The sequence below is a fragment of the Vigna unguiculata genome, chromosome 10 (genome assembly GCF_004118075.2).
Source record: "Vigna unguiculata cultivar IT97K-499-35 chromosome 10, ASM411807v1, whole genome shotgun sequence".
Classification (NCBI taxonomy): Eukaryota; Viridiplantae; Streptophyta; class Magnoliopsida; order Fabales; family Fabaceae; genus Vigna; species Vigna unguiculata.
Window position 1 is genome coordinate 984,260 of NC_040288.1, and position 17,590 is coordinate 1,001,849.

The following is a 17,590-nucleotide window of genomic DNA, read 5'->3' on the forward strand; positions in this document are numbered from 1 at the left end:
TAATAAAATTATAATTATCAAGTATTTGATATAAGAATTTATTTTTCTCATGAATAACTACAAATCTATTTGATTAAGTTAAAGTATTATTTCAGAAAATTTGCATAAATTTTATAGAAATAAAAAGTAATGTATTATTTTTATTGAAAAATTTATTAATTACATGATATATTTTTATTTTAACTAAAACTTTTAATTTTATATTTTCACTACATTAAAGAAGAACCTAAATGTATATTTTAAAAATCATTGTTTCTCTAAAATATTATTTAAAAAAATTAAACATGACAATATATTTTTTTTGATATTTAAGATAAAATAAAATATTTTCTTTAAACAAAGGTTTCTTCAAATATTTATTATCACTTATCAGAATTTGCCTTAATGGAGTTTAATCTCTAACATTGGATTTGAAAGATGTAAAATCAACTTCAAAAATTATTCTCAATAAGTTACTTGTGTTCTTGCATTATTTCGATGGAGCTGGTCTTGTCCTTACTTCTCAATCTCTTAACCATAAGAATTATACCAAATGGAGCATAGCTATGCACGTGGCCATTTCTTTGAAAAAGAAAATGTCCGCTTGTCGATGGAAGTCTTTTGCAACCTCTATTAGTGCAAAAATAATATACTTTGATTTTAAAAGAAATGAAACCTCTAATGGCATTTTTAAATTATCGTCAAAGTATGTGTTGTAGTTCTAAGTTAATCGAAACCTATACCTTGATTAGGGATGTCAAAAAATCCATACTCGTAGGTATCTGCGAATAAAATCCGCAACAGGTAGTAAATGGATATTGAAAATGGATATCTACGGATAACGGGTACAAGTATTTTTTATACCCGCATGTTAACGGACGGGTACGAGTATCATAACATCCGCACCCGTGAATACTTGTATCCACTATACTCTAACTTAAATTAAAAGAAATTATTAATAACACATAGATTTTGAATAGGTTATTTTCTATCAATTGGTTTTAAAAAATCTTCATTTGTTTGTAAACTGCCATTCAGCACTATTTAAATGACTTATTTTCCCTTTGTTTGAAATTTATAAAGGTTATGCATTGTATTTTTATTTGAATTCATGTTTAATTTTTTTTATTAAATATTAAAATTTTCTTTTGTAAATACCCACAGGTACATATGAATATCCGTGAATATTAAAAAAAAAATGCGGATATATACCCGCACAAATATGGATATGGGTATGGGACGAATATTTATCTAGCAGGTAGGTTACAGGGGAGCTACTACCCGTACCCTACCTGCTCCGTCGACATCCCTAACCCTGACTACCTGAATGTACCTTCAGTTCTCTCAAAGAACCAAAGTCTATACTCAAATAGTAAGGGTATAGGCTTCAATTAACTTAAAATCATAGCCTATACTTTGTCAATAATTTCAAAAATACCACTATGTTTTTAAAAGACTTTACTTGAGTGTCTAAATATAGATCCCAATTCTATGTACAACCAAAGCGTATACTCTAATTGTCTAAGTATAGGCTTCGATTCTTTGAGTGAACCATAGCCTATACTCAGTCAGTTTGTATAGATTTTGGTTTTACATAAAACCAAAACCTTTACCCCTCTATAGAAGGTTAATTTGTGAATATTTACAAGCCTGTGAGAGGTTCTGTTGCATCGCGTCGCTGTAGAACTCGTCGTTCTTCTTCTCCACCATTGTAGAACTCGCGTTTTCCTCCATTTTGTCCTCCAAGAAGTCCTTCGTTGAGGTTCATTTATCTTTTTCGTCTTGTTTTTCTTCTCGTTCGTTGAGGTTTGTTTATAATTGCAAAACTCTAACATCCTTCTTGTTTTATTTTGGTATCGTTGCATTTCAGGTTTTCCATTGCCACCGTGAGTTTAAGGCGCTCTTATTGTCTACATGGTGACCCATTGTTGTAGTTGTAAGCATAAACGCAGAATATGATCATATTATTGATTCTAACAATCAATCATAAACAATATCCCATACTGATAATCATGCTGTAAAAAGTAAACGAAAGCGTACCTGAATTGGCCATAACGATAATATTAGAGTAGAGTACTAACGATACAGTGATCTTCCTCCTGTAGAGCACCTTTATTTCCCTTTGGTTTTCTCTCTTGATGGGGATAGGGAGAAAGGAACAGGAAAAATATGTTAGGACTCTGTGTGTGTTCTTAGAAGGGGACCACGACCATTTATAAACTAAATTACTTAAGTTTTAGTATTTCTAATTTGGCCCCTCATCAAATTAGAAATTACTAACTGGTCTCTACACAATATTTATTTTCATGACATATGCCTTTAGCCAAATCTTTAATTTAGTCATATCACTTTATTATTTGGCTTTATAAATAATGCTCCTAACACATTTAATTATGTGTCATATATATGCATGACCCAAAATTACTAACAATCTCCCACTGGTCACAAATATATATGTCCTTACAACTTATAAATGTGTTAGACTTTATGAGCTCAAAATTGCCATTATATTACTCGAGCATACTCCAAAAGTCCTGTCCATTGATTATATCAGTATATAGAACCAAACCAGTTTTTCATTGCATCAATCGCAACTAAAACCAACAATGATCACTAATCCTGACACAACCAATTGACATGGATTCATCATGAAATGTGTAGCATGAAAAATTATGTGAAGGTGATCTGTATATACACATATATTTTCAACTGGTCCAAACTTTAACTTAATGAGATCAATATAAAAACTTAATGTACAAAATGTAAAAATTAAAACCACATATATAAATAACCAAATATGTCTGAAAGTTTAATGTATGCATACAAGAAATTAAGCATAGAACATAAAACATATAAAAATGACTATCTCCCACAAAACCTCAGATTCCTCAAACTGTAAAACACCAATGTGAGCAACATGCTGATGAAAGACCTTGGGTGGAAGTCCTTTAGTTAGAGGATCTGCAATCATGGAGTTTGTCCCTAAATGTTCTATGGAAATCTGTTCACTCTGTACTCTTTCTTTAACAACTAGGAACTTAATGTCGATGTGCTTCGACTTAGTCAAGCTCCTATTGTTGTTGGAATACAATACAACTGATTTATTGTCACAATATAATTTAAGTGGTCTTTCAATGCTTTCCACAATTTTCAACCCTGTGACAAAATTTCTCAGCCATATCCCATGATTGGATGCCTCATAGCATGCTACAAATTCTGCTGCCATGGTGGATGAAGCTTTGGGTTTGCTTGACACTGCGCCAAGAAACCGCACCACCTACCGACATAAAAATGTAGCCTGAAGTAGATTTTAAGCTATCTTGACATCCTGCAAAATCTGAGTCAGAAAACCCAGTGATCTCCAACTGGTCTGACCTCCTGTATGTGAGCATATAACCTCTTGTTCTCTTTAAATATCTCATGACCCTCTTTGCTGCTTTCCAATGGTCCATTCCTGGATTGCTTAAGTATCTGCCTAGAATCCCAACTATGTATGCTATGTCTGAACGCGTACATACTTGGGCATACATCAAACTCCCTACAGCTGACGCATAAGGAATCTTCTTCATTTCCTTAATTTCCAAATTTCCCTTTGGGCACTGGTTGAGACTGAACTTGTCTCCCTTAGCAACTGGAGTATCCCCGGATTTACATTCATGCATGCTAAACCTTTTAAGAACTTTATCGATATAGCTCCTTTGTGATAATCTTAGAATACCCCGAGATCGATCTCGGTGTATCTGAATTCCTAATACAAAGGAGGCGTCACCAAGATCTTTCATTTCAAAATTCCTTGACAGAAATTTCTTAGTTTCGTGTAATATGCCTATATCATTAATGGCAAGCAAAATGTCATCAACATACAAGATCAGGAAAATAAACTTGCTCCCTTTAAACTTGTGATACACACAATCATCAACAAGATTCATCTTGAAGCCAAATGAGAGAATTACTTGATGAAATTTATGGTACCATTGACGGGATACTTGTTTTAGTCCATAAATGGATTTAGTCAATTTGCAAACCATATTCTTTGGGTCTCCCGACACAAAATTTTCTGGTTGCACCATATAGATCGTCTCGTCAATGTCACCATTGAGAAACGCCGTTTTGACATCCATTTGATGAAGCTCCAAATCATAATGTGCAACAAGAGCCATAATTGTCCTAAAAGAGTCTTTTGATGAAACTGGAGAAAAAGTCTCTTTAAAGTCAATCCCTTCTTTTTGAGTAAATCTCTTAGCTACAAGACGAGCCTTATACCTCTCCACATTACCGTTAGAATCTCGTTTGGTCTTAAATAACCATTTACAACCAATGGGTTTCACACCTTCTAGTAATTGGACAAGTTCCCAAACCTTATTGTCTTGCATGGATTTATACTCTTCCCTCATTGCTTCAATCCATTTTTCTGAATTAGGATCCTGTATGGCTTGACGGACGGTGATTGGATCATCTTCCATCACACCATTGTTAGGATCTTCATTTTCTTGGAGAAATACAACATAATCATCTGAAATGGCACTTCTCCTTTCTCTCATGGATCTCCGCAAAGGTGCTGGCTCATGAAGTATAGGTTGTTGAGGATCTTGAGTTTGTTCTTCACGAACAACCAAATCATCTTGAGTATGGGGTTAATCAGCAATGTTTTGTGGAGGTTTTGAACTTACTTCATCAAAAGTAATTGTTTGAATCGGTTCTGGAATTATTACTGATTCTTCCTCCAAAACAAATTTCCTAATCTGATTCTTCCCCCAAACTCAATATCCTTAAAGAATGTAGCAGTCCCTGTCTCAAAAATTGTTTTTAATATGGGATCATAAAATTTATATCCCCTGATCTCCCAGAATAACCAATAAAGTAACTACTTACTGTTCGGGAGTCCAATTTCTTTTCATTTGGCTTATAAGGCTTTGCCTCAGCTGGACAACCCTACACATGGAAATGCTTTAGACTAGGCTTTCACCCAATCCAAAGCTCATAAGGTGTTTTAGTAGCTGCTTTAGTTGGTACTCTGTTTAGAATATAAGCTGTCGTCTTTAGTGCCTCTCCCCAGAGTGACTCTAGTAAGGTGGAATGACAAATCATACTCCTTACCATATCCTTAAGAGTCTGGTTTCGTCTCTCAGTTACACCATTCATACTGGGTGATTCCGGCATGGTGTACTGTGGGACAATTCCACACTCCTCTAGGTATCTGGCAAAAGGTCCTGGACGCTGTTCACCTGATCCATCATATCTACCAAGTACTCACCACCACGGTCAGATCTAACAAACTTAATTCTTTTGTTGAGTTGATTTTCAACTTCAACTTTAAAAGATTTGAACACATCCAAAGACTGTGACTTTTCATGTATAAGAAATAAGTATGCATATCTTGAGTAATCGTCTATGAATGATATAAAGTATTGTTGACCATTCCAAGAAGGTGTAGGAAATGACCCACAAATATCCGTATGAATCAACTTTAAGACGTCAGAAGCTCTATATGCACCTAATCTCTTCGCTTTGGTCTGTTTGCCATTAATGCATTCAACACAAACATCAAAGTTTGTGAAGTCAATGGACTCTAAGATTCCATTTGACACAAGTCGTTAAACTCTATTTTTAGAGATGTGACCTAAGCGCTTGTGCCATAATGCTCCTGATTGAATATTGTCAATTTTACGTTTAGTACCATGAGATTCCGCATTGAGGGTTTCATTATAGGTGGTCACAGTATCAAGCAAATATAGATTATCATAAGCCAAAAGTGAACCAGTTCCAACAATATTTGAATTAAAAGACAAACTAAATTCATTGTTTCCAAATGAACAAGAATAACCAGATTTGTCCAAATAAGAAACTGAAATTAAATTCCGTCTAAATGACGGCACAACAAAAGTGTCTTTCAAATTCAAATAAAAAACCAGTACATAATAATAATCTAAAATGCCCAATAGCCTCCACCTCCACCGATTTGCCATCTTCAACATATATCCATCTTTCAGAATCAATTGGCTTCCGGTAGTTTAGGCAACCCTTCATAGAAACATTGATGTTAGTAGTAGCACCTGAGTCTAACCACCAACTATTACTAGGTACTGACGCTAAATTGACCTCAGAACAAACCATAGTAAGACTATGCTTTAGACTTATGCAGTTGAGAACAATTTCCATGTTCTTTTTCCAGTCCTTTAAAAATGTTCCGTTGAGGATCGAAATAGAATTCATATTAGAAGATACAGAAGCAATTGTAGCTGTATATAAAATAAGAGAAATTAACTAATTATGCTCACATAATAAAATAAATCATTATAAAAATATTCAAATAATGGTTTATCCCATCCCAAGACACCTAATGCACCATTAATATCAAGTCTTTGGACAGTAATATTAACTGCTATGGGTATCTGGTTGTAATGATCAAACATTGATAATAATCAAGTATTAATTTATCATCGACAAAGCAAATCCTTATAATTATCACATGTTTATCATCACAAGTGTGTATGCAATCCAGCCAAATATTAATCTTCCTTTGGGCCGATCAATACTCGCATGAACGTACATAAACACCAACATTTAACATTTTTCACGAACTATCTACTCAAGAGAGGTCACTTTGGTGACTTCTTGATTCAATTAATTCATTTAAAATATTAAACAAAACCAAAATTTGATTATATATTTATTCCAAAACCAAATATATTTATTTTATATATTAAACAACCAAAAAATATATAAAATAAATAAAATTATTTATATTCTAAAATATAAATCCTTATGTTCAAATGTCTTGAACCCAAAATTCAAAATTAATTAAAATAATTTACTTTAATTAAGGTTTTAAGAAACCCTAGGATTCTCAATTTGGGGTTTTTCTCCCAAAACAAAATTGGGATTAAGGGTTTCAGGGTTTTAGAATTAGGGATATAGGGTTCTGAATAGAAATTAATTAAACTAACAAAAGACAAACATGAATCAAGTATGGGTGGCTCTGATACCACATGTAAGCATAAACGCAGAATATGATCCTATTTTTGATTCTAACAATCAATCATAAACAATATCCCATACTGATAATCATGCTGTAAAAAGTAAACGGAAGCGTAACTGAATTGGCCATAACGATAATATTAGAGTAGAGTACTAACAATACAGTGATCTTCCTCCTGTAGAGCACCTTTATTTCCCTTTGGTTTTCTCTCTTGATGGGGATAGGGAGAAAGGAACAGGAAAAATACGTTATGTTAACTCTTTGGCAAGTGTACCAATTCGTTACAAGTAGTAAAAATGGTAGTCCAAGTATCGTTTTCCCAAGGGATTTGTGTTCGTTTGTCTAAGTGTGATTATTTACTAATTTTAGCAATAACGTCAAAGTAAAAGATTGATTTAATTTAAGAACAACATGCAAAATTTATAAACACTAAAGTTATAAAAGGATTTAAGAAACACTTCATCAAGGTTGGATTTCATGAACCATTAACGCAATATTTCCTACACAATTTCTCTATCGTGCTCAAACATCCTCATCATAAGCTTACTAACAACTAATTCCTTAGAAGTAAGTTTCAAGTCAAATATGTCAAAATATTAATTCCTTAACTATTTTAACACATGACTTGCATTAAGATTTAATGTATAGAATGACCTAGAGATTACGTCTATTCCTAGAACCCAATCTCATGGTTGTTCTATCAAAGGTTAAGTTCTAATTCATTTTCCAATAATTAGATACAACCAAATAACAAAGATTTCCATCAAGCACATTTATAATTGAGATAAAACATATGAACACGAAAGAGATTACATTGCATAGGAAAATTACAAAGAGTATAGGTTCATTACATCCAACCCCAATGAAGGAGGAGTTTAGTCACTCCTAAGCATCTAGAACAAAGTATGGATGAATTTGATGGAATGGATGAATTGTTGTGAAGTCTCCTTGCCCTAGAATGGCACTTTTTCGTCTCCTTTCTGGTTCTGTCGCGTTCCCACACTCCAGCACACTGTTTCGTGTAAGTTTTCGAAACTATAACCACTTCAGAAAACCGTCTTCTCGCTGGGCGAGATGACTTACTTGCTGGGCGACCGGTGATCACTCGCTGGGCGAAGGAGAACACTCGCTGGGCGATTGATCCATTTCGCTGGGCGACTGGGTCCTGACAGAATAACTTCACTTCTTCTCCAATCCTTCACTTTCCTATACAATAATCTCAAAAATAACACAAAATATATCTAACCTAAAAGAACCTAAAAACAACCTAAAACTACCCACAAAACACATGATTAAGTACAATTAAGGAGTCCAATAAAATAAGAATAATAAGTATTTTTCATACTTATCAAACTCCCCCAAACTTGTACTTTTTCATGTCCTCATGAAAAGAAAACCTAACTGTACAAACACATAACAAAACACTCTACTTAACAATGAACCAAAGACATGATCTCATAACATAATCCCCTTTACACATATCAAAAACCATTCACTTGCATTTCTCAAATTCAAGAAGATATGATGTGGTGCTTCCATGAAAATCAATTCCTCAATCCAGAATTCAATATGACTATCAACAATGAGAATCACTAAATCACACAAAAGTCAGTGTTTCCTCACACATGTGTTAGCCACACAATCTCACAACTAGCATACCATAAATCCAATCCATCAAAGTTTTGCACATCATCTCATTCACACACTTCACACACATTGAATTAGATCAAAAGGTCTTTCTAGGCTTGAAACTTGGCTTGGCTACAAAGAATTATGGTTTTTCATGGAATCAAATCACCTTGGAAGAGGAGAACAATTATATGCATAAACAAACATTCATGAATATCCTCACTCCCCATATATAAACAATACAAACCACCATAATCTTTTCATAACTCAACCTCACCATTTTCATTTCATGCACCCTTTTCATTACTTTGCCTTTGCTTATTCTCTTTTTATTTTTAATTGAGAGTGTTGAGTTTTTTTTTTTTTTTTTTCAATCATCACAATTTCTCCTTTCTCAATCACATCTTTCCCCCAAACTTAATCTCCACTCATACCCATGTTCACAACATAAAACTTGTTCTCTTCTTCCATGGTGTAAGGTAAGATAAAATTTTACAAGGCTTAGGGTAAAGAAACAATACATCAAGGCTCAAAAAGGGTTCAAAAATGGTTTCACATTATGCACAAAGGTTAGCTATTTGGCCAAGTAGCTTCATTACATAACAACAAACAATTGCCTTTTTCATCCCTAACCAAGTGTGTGTGATTGCATTCAAAGAATCATGCAAAAATTAACTTCATAGCAATGATAGCTTCCTAGCATTCTCACCAAGCACATATGTCAACACTCAACTATCTCATTCATTGAGCCAAATTTCACTCTGGATAAGGACTGAATCACATTGCAACCACATCAACATTTCATCAATCATTCAAAGTTGCAAGCAAATAACCAAAGATCATGCAAGGCTATATGAACAGAGATCACAATGTCAATACAAACATAAGTACGAACATAAACTCCACAACTAAACAATAAAGTCTAGACAAAACAAAGTACTAAACCCATAACAAAACTACACATCACTAAACAACTAAACAAAGTCTTAAACACAACACATCTAAACACGACACATCTCAGGCATCATCATCAGGAGGAACCTCCTCCTCAACAGCATTCTCAGCTTCATCAGCATCATCTGCACCATCATCACCATCATCACCATCATCACCATCATCACCATCATCAGAGTCAGCAGCAGTACCACCCCCCCACTGAGATTCTGGCCTGCCCTGAGGCCAAGAAATGTACTCATCAAACTGAGCACCAGTCATCAAATAATCATCTGGAGTGTCTGGAACAGCCAAAGACAACTTATGCAAGTTGTCCATGATACATCGTGTGCCACGCCGAACTGCTTGCTGGCTATCCCAAATGTCCTCTTGCCTAGCAAACATTTTACTCATGGCTGCTTGGAAAGTAGCTTCAGAAACAGAAGATGAGGCACGAGGTACATTCGGTGGACGAGGGCGAGGAACCGGCCTAGGTGCAGGAATATGAGCAACTGCTGGGTTCATACAATGTTTAGAGATGAACCGACTATTGATAGGGGGTTGGAGACGAAGCAATACTGGCGTGTCTGAAACAACACCTTTTGCCTTGCATAAGGCCGTGATGAGTGCTGGAAACCCGAGCTTGGTAGCATTACTCGCAATGAGGGCAATCTCCTGTGATATCACAGCTCCAATATCAATTTCAATTCCGGTCATGATCGCAAAAACCAAGTACGATCACTCAAGATTGATATCGGAGGTGTGAGTGTTAGGAGATATGTTGTTATATGAGAAAACACTCCACATCTGTGCCAAGGAGTTCAGATGCTTGCGCAGAATGCAAACAGGAGTGCCAGAAACACCTATCACATAGGACTCGCCAGGAAGGCACAATCTTGCTGCAATAGCCTCAAAGTCCTTACCTTCATTCAGAAAATCTCCATAAGGCGTGTTCCTATCAGTAGGAAAAATAGGAGTCTTCAAGAAGGTGTTCAATGCCTTTCGATCAAACTTAATCATTTTGCCCCGGACCTTGGCTTGGCGTGGCAAAGAACCATCCGAATTGTAGGCATTAGCATAAAACTCCTTAACAAGGACCTCATCAACCTCATTTGGAAGGTTTCCCAGCACTCTATGCCACTGTCGTCTCTCCAGCTCCAATCTGAAATCATCAAACTCCCCCACCTTCAAGTTCACATGTCTCTCTGGTAAGATACCGACATGCATGATCTCCACAAATCTCCTTGCAACAACTTCAGATGTAAACTTATGCTGATCATACTCAAACTCGGCGTCTTCGTCCATGGAATCAATGGGAGGAGCACGGGACGAAGACCCTCGAGTAACTTTCCGCTTCTTAGAATCCCGAGATGCCTTAGGAGGAGCCATCTGCACAATTAACATCACAAAAGCAGCACAGAGATTGTTCCACAAAACAAGGTTAGAAACAACAATGCTAATATCAACACACAAAACAAAACAAAAGAAAACAGTGCTGCAGAGGTTCACTCGCTAGGCGAGTAACTCGCTGGGCGAGCAGCAACAACAGAAGCTGCTGTAACAGACTCGCTAGGCGAGCAACTCGCTGGGCGAGTGATGAAACCTGCAACAGATTAACAGTGCCTCAGAATGAACGCGAGCAAGCTCGCTAGGCGAACGCGACTCAATCAAAATTACAAACACAGTACTCACACACAATGCTCTATATGCAATACTTGAACAACACTAAGTTACAGAAATTTTCATAGATTCAAAATCAACAATGAGAAATCCTAAAGAAAACCCTAAATTATTGAAAGAAAAAGGAAGAAGAAGATGAGAAATACTTACCTTGATGAAGATGAGTGCAAGAAGAAAGTGGAATGGCAAGAAGGAAACACAAATTAGCTGCGCGACTTACACCCAAGAGAGAAGAGAAAACGGCTAGGGTTTTCTTTGAAAGAGAAAGAAAAAGAAAAAGAGGGGAAATCTGGTTTTTAGGGCCAGCGAGACGCACTCGCTGGGCGAGTGACACTACTCGCTGGGCGAGCAGCCTCGTTTACAGAAAAGTCAGAGTTGACCCAACGACCTCCTGACAGCATTAAAGTCTGTCGCAGTCGCTGGGCGATTGAGGCAGCTCGCTGGGCGAGCGTCCCAGTTCCCTCCAATTCCAAATTCGAAATTTTTTTTTTATTTTTATTATTATTATTTTTTTTTTGTTTTTTTTTTTGAAGCTTGGTCGCTGGGCGAGTAGCGTCGCCCAGCTACTGTTCCAGAGCAAAAAAAAATGTTTCAATTATTCGCTGGGCGGCGCGTGCTAGCTGGGCGAGTGTGTAAGATTTTTGAATTCAGAACTAGCCACAATCGCTGGGCGAGAGTGGCTCGCCCAGCTACTGCTCCAGAAGCAAATTTACGCAATTATTCGCTGGGCGAGTGGTGGTCGCTGGGCGAGTCTGCATAATTTTTTGAAAACCAGATTCTGCAGAAACGGACTCGCTGGGCGACACCACTCGCTGGGCGAACAAAACAGTACAGAAACAAATACAAACTGAAGCAAACCTATTCTAAAAACAATAGCAAACAACAACCCTGGGTTGCCTCCCAGTTAGCGCTTCTTTAACGTCACTAGCTTGACGGGTAACAGTTCATGGATCAGAAAAGTGAATGATAGTGGTGAGGCGTTCAACCTCACCTCCCAAATACTGCTTCAAGCGCTGACCATTTACTATCCAACTTCTATTTGGATCACTAGAAGAAGGATCCATTAGTTCAACTGCGCCATATGGTTTGACATCCTTGATGGTGAATGGCCCTGACCACTTTGATTTCAACTTGCCAGGAAAGAGCTTGAATCTTGAATTGAAAAGTAGCACTTGCTGGCCTGGGTGAAACTCTCTCTTCAAAAGCTTCTTATCATGATAGAGCTTTACCTTTTCCTTGTATCTCTTGGAGTTGTCATATGCTGTCAATCTCATTTCTTCAAGTTCCTGCAACTGCAACTTTCTTTTCTCTGCAGACAAAGATGAATCAAAGTTAAGAAATTTCAAGGCCCAATAAGCCTTATGCTCCATCTCCACCGGCAGGTGACAAGATTTGCCATATACTAATTGGAACGGTGACAGCCCCACAGGTGTTTTCATGGCTGTCCTATATGCCCAAAGAGCATCGTCAAGCTTCACCGACCAATCCTTTCTGGATGATGCCACAGTCTTCTCAAGAATCCTCTTAATCTCTCGGTTGGACACTTCAGCTTGGCCATTGGTTTGAGGATGATAAGGAGAGGCTATTTTGTGCCTAACCTCATAATGCTTCAAAACCTTGTCTAACTGAGCATTACAAAAATGGGATCCACCATCACTTATGAGGACCCTAGGAACTCCAAACCGTGAGAAAATCTGTCTCTTCAAAAACTTGATAACTGTTTTGGCATCATTCTTTTGGCAAGCAGTTGCTTCCACCCATTTGCTGACATAATCCACTGCAACCAATATATACTCATTACTGTACGATGAAGGTAGGGGACCAACAAAATCAATGCCCCAACAGTCAAACACCTCCACTTCCAAAATTGCTTGCAGTGGCATTTCATTTCTTCTTGAAATGCTTCCAATCCTCTGGCACTTATCACAACTCCTAGCATGAGCATGAGCATCCTTGAATAAAGTGGGCCAGTAGAAACCAGATTGGAGCACCTTGGCGGCTGTCCTTTCTCCATTAAAGTGTCCACCATATGGCGAATTATGACAATGCCATAGGATACCTGCAGCTTCCTCTGCAGTGACACACCGCCTCAAAAGATTGTCAGCACCAAGCTTGAACAAGAAAGGGTCATCCCAAAGGTACTGTTTTGCATCATGTAAAAACTTTTTCTTCTGCTGCCATGAAAGATCTTCAGGGAGAACACCTGCAGCTTTAAAATTAGCCATATCTGCAAACCATGGCCTTTGTTGAATGAGCATCAAGCTTTCATCACAAAAAGTCTCACAAATCTCCCTCTCTTTGCATGTAACTTCATCATTTACCAACCGAGAGAGATGATCTGCGATTACATTCTCGCTCCCTTTCTTGTCCCTAATCTCCAAATCAAACTCTTGTAATAAGAGAACCCATCTGATCAACCGTGGCTTGGAGTCAGGCTTGGACAACAAATACTTTATGACAGCATGGTCTGTATATATGATCACTTTAGACCCAATAAGGTAAGGTCTAAACTTCTCCAATGCATAGACAATGGCCAAAAACTCCTTCTCAGTTGTAGCATAATGAAGCTGAGCACCATTTAAGACCTTGCTGGCATAATAAATAGCATGAAAGACTTTCTCTTTTCTCTGGCCAAGAACCGCCCCAATGGCATAATCGCTAGCATCGCACATCAACTCAAATTCTTGATTCCAATTTGGTGCAATTATCACTGGGGCAGAAACTAGTTTCTCCTTCAAGCTATTAAAAGCTTGCAAACACTCATCATCAAACTCAAAAGGAGCATCTTTAACAAGGAGATTGCACAGGGGTTTAGCAATCTTGGAGAAATCTTTAATGAATCTTCTATAGAAACCTGCATGACCAAGAAAACTTCTAACCCCTTTGACATTTGATGGAGGTGGTAATTTCTCAATGACATCCACCTTAGCATGATCAACACCAATTCCCCTGGAAGAAACTCTATGGCCCAACACAATACCTTCTCTCACCATAAAATGGCATTTCTCCCAATTCAGCACAAGGTTTGTGTCAATGCATCTTTTCAAAACCACATCCAAGTTCTCAAGGCATGAATCAAAAGATGGACCAAAAACTGAGAAATCATCCATGAATACCTCAATACTCTTCTCAACCAAATCAGCAAAAATGGCTAGCATGCATCTTTGAAAGGTGGCCGGTGCATTGCAAAGGCCAAAAGGCATTCGCCTATAAGCAAATACACCATAAGGACACGTGAAAGCAGTCTTCTCCTGATCCTCTGGATTAACAACTATCTGATTATATCCTGAATAACCATCCAGGAAACAGTAGAAAGCTTGCCCAGCCAACCGTTCCAACATTTGGTCCATAAAAGGGAGTGGAAAATGATCCTTCCGAGTGGCTTGATTCAACTTCCTATAATCAATGCACATCCTCCACCCAGTGACTGTGCGAGTTGGAATTAACTCATTTTTCTCATTCTTGACAACAGTCATTCCCCCTTTTTTTGGCACAACGTGCACAGGACTTACCCAAGAACTGTCTGAAATAGGATATATCATCCCTGCTTCCAACAATTTCAACACCTCCTTCCTCACCACCTCTTTCAAAGTGGGATTCAAACGTCTTTGTGGTTGTGCAATGGGTTTGTAGTCCTTCTCCAACATGATCTTGTGCATGCAATAGGTTGGGCTTATCCCCTTCAAGTCAGAAATATGCCAACCTATAGCCCCTTGATTTGCCTTGAGAACCTCCAAAAGCCTCTGCTCTTCAAACTGTGAAAGTGCACTGCTAATTATCACCGGTTTCTTACAATCTTCTTCTAAGAAGGCATACTTGAGATGATCTGGCAATACTTTCAACTCAAGTTTGTCTTGATCATCAGATTTCTCCTTTGTCAAATTCTCCACTTTAGCATGAGTGGAAGATACTTCTCTAGTCTTTTCCAACTGCATAGTAACCTCTTCCACTTCTGCTTCCTCCTCCAAAGTCAAATCATCACAAGAATCAGTCAAAACTCTCTCAAGAGAGGATTTTACATGCATCTGACTCTTAGCTCTGTCAATCACTTCATCAAGGACCTCCACTCTGAAACAATTGCCACTATCACTTGGATGTTGCATGGCCTCTACGACATTAAAAGTCACAGTTTCATCTTGCACACGAACTTTTAGATGACCATCATCCACATCAATAATCACCCTGGCAGTCTTCATGAATGGGCGCCCCAATATGAGAGGGACCTCAGTATCCTCCTCCATATCCAAGATGACAAAATCCACTGGAAAAGTGAACTTATCAACTTTCACCAATACATCTTCTATAACACCATATGGACACTTAATAGATCGATCAGCCAATTGAAGTGTCATCCTCGTGGGTTTCACCTCCAAATCTCCAATTCTTCTCATCATGGAAAGAGGCATCAAATTTATACTTGCTCCCAAATCAATTAATGCCTTTCCAATGGGTAATTTCCCAATGGTGCATGGTATAGTAAAACTACCTGGATCTTTGAATTTGGGAGGCAAGATCTTTTGAATAATTGCACTACAATTGCCTTGCACTTCAATTGTCTCCTCCTCAATGTACTTCCTCTTTTTGGTGAGCAACTCCTTCATAAACTTGGCATAAGAAGGCATCTGTTGGAGAGCTTCAGAAAAGGGAATGGTAATCTCTAATTTTTTGAAGATATCCAAAAACCTAGAGAATTGCTTCTCCTTTTCTTTTCTAGAGTGGGTTTTGGGATAAGGAAGTGGTTTCACAATCTCTTTTTTCTCACTGTTTTTTCTCTCCACTTCTTTCTCTTCTTCTCCCTCAACTTTTTCATCATTCTCACTTTTCTCTCCACTCGTCTCTCCTTGTTCTTTCTCACTCTCTTTTTTGATCACATCTCTCTCCACTAACACTTTACCACTTCTTGTAACAATAGCTTTACACTGCTCCTTGGGGTTAACCTCAGTATTAGCCCTAAAGTTCTTCTCTAGCTTGTCCTCCAACTTCTTAGCAAGTTGCCCGATTTGCATTTCCAAGTTACGGAGAGATGCCTCCGTGCTCTTTTGATTAGAAATAGACACTTGCACAAACTGTTGCATTGCTTCCTCAAGTTTAGTGGTCCTTTCATTCAAAGATGGTTGGGATTGAGGTGGAGGTCTGTTAGAAGGTCCAGGCTGGCCCATGCTTGGGTGAGGCTTCCAACCTTGGTTGTAGTTACCATAATTACCCTGACGGCCCTGATTTCCCATGTAGTTAACCTCTTCCTGAGAATTGGTCGTCATAACACACTGCCCATTTGGATGATCTCCACCACATAACTCACATCCTTGCACAGCTTGTTGGTGCTGAGCCTGTGAGACATTCTGAAGTTCCTTAGGCAATTGAGAAAGCTTCTTCATTACTGATTCAAGCTGTTGAGTCATTATTTTGTTCTGAGCCAATATTGCATCCTGAGACTGAAGCTCTAGCATACCTCCTTTCTTCTGTGAAGTGGCCCTCTCATTCTGCATCTCATTATCATTAGATGCCATATTCTCAATCATTTCATGGGCTTCCTCTGGTGTCTTCCACTTCATATTGCCTCCAGCTGAGGCATCCAACATCAATTTAGTATGAGATTGCAATCCACCAAGGAATAGAGTAAGTTGCATAGGCATGTCAAAACCATGAGTAGGGGTTTTTCGTAACAAGCCTTTGAACCTATCCCATGTTTGGCTCAATGACTCAGAATCTTCTTGTTGAAAGGATGAGATTTCTTGCTTCCCTTTATTGACCTTTGACTGTGGAAAATACTTGTTCAAGAATTTGACTACAACATCCTCCCAGTCAGTCAAACTATTCTCAGGAAAGGAGTTCAACCAAACCTTAGCATTTCCAGCCAAAGAAAAAGGAAAAAGACTCAATCTGATGGCCTCATCTGGCACTTGGTGAATCTTCACTGTGTTACAGATCTCCAAGAAAGTAGCCAAATGGGTGTATGGATTCTCATGTGAATGGCCATGAAACTGGTTACTCTGGACTAAATGAATCAAAGCTGGCTTCATCTCCATGTTGGCAGCATTCACCACAGGTCGTGCGATGCTGCTGAAATTAAGAGGGGTGGAGAATGAAGCATAATCCTCCAGAGTACGGCGAACATGCCTGTCACCATGTCCTTCACCAGCCATTTCTTCCTCCTCTGGATCAGTTGAGGAGAAGATAGCTTGGTCAGATGTAGATGCTGCCTCTATCTCTTCTTTAGCCCTCTGAATTTGCCCTCTTCTTCGTCTTCTACTGTTGTTCCTACGAGCTGTTCTTTCAATTTCAGGATCAAATAGTAGATTATCAGCTCGAATCCTGCTTCTCATACAGAACAACAACACTAGAAAAGACAAATAAGCATATACAGACTAAATATATACAAACTATAAACTA